This window comes from Nestor notabilis, unplaced genomic scaffold (genome assembly GCF_000696875.1).
Source record: "Nestor notabilis isolate BGI_N333 unplaced genomic scaffold, ASM69687v1 scaffold32621, whole genome shotgun sequence".
Taxonomy (NCBI): domain Eukaryota; kingdom Metazoa; phylum Chordata; class Aves; order Psittaciformes; family Psittacidae; genus Nestor; species Nestor notabilis.
This window is the reverse complement of record NW_009914797.1, coordinates 607-990: the sequence shown is the minus strand read 5'-3', so window position 1 is coordinate 990 and position 384 is coordinate 607. Positions and strand designations below refer to the sequence as shown.

General features: G+C 53.6%; 1 non-coding gene across 1 annotated transcript; it reads left to right on the top strand.

Annotated features, from left to right (window-relative positions):
* Nucleotides 1–71: 71 nt before the first annotated feature.
* On the top strand, nt 72–144 carry TRNAK-UUU. The gene has a single exon. It is a non-coding gene; the product is annotated as a tRNA-Lys (tRNA).
* The last annotated feature ends 240 nt before the right edge of the window (nt 145–384 follow it).

The following is a 384-nucleotide window of genomic DNA, read 5'->3' as shown; positions in this document are numbered from 1 at the left end:
TTCCTCCAGTGCCACAGTGAAGTGGGGTCCTTACCACCTGTCTTGAGCATGCCCAAGCCCCCCACATGTGAGCCTGGATAGCTCAGTTGGGAGAGCATCAGACTTTTAATCTGAGGGTCCAGGGTTCAAGCCCCTGTTCAGGCAAAGGGCTTATACTTTAGAAGCACAGGTGGGGAGCCCCCAGGCAAAAGCTATAGTTTCACCTGCTTCTTCTCCATCATCTCTCTAGGGCCAGCTGAGTCCCATCTCCCACACACCACCGCTGCTCTTCCAGCCACACAGTACTGCAGTGAGTTGCACAATGTCCCAGGTAAGGGTGTTTTTTTGGGGGTGTGCATGGAGGGAGGACGGGAAATAGGATAGATGGAAGAGGGATAGACACAC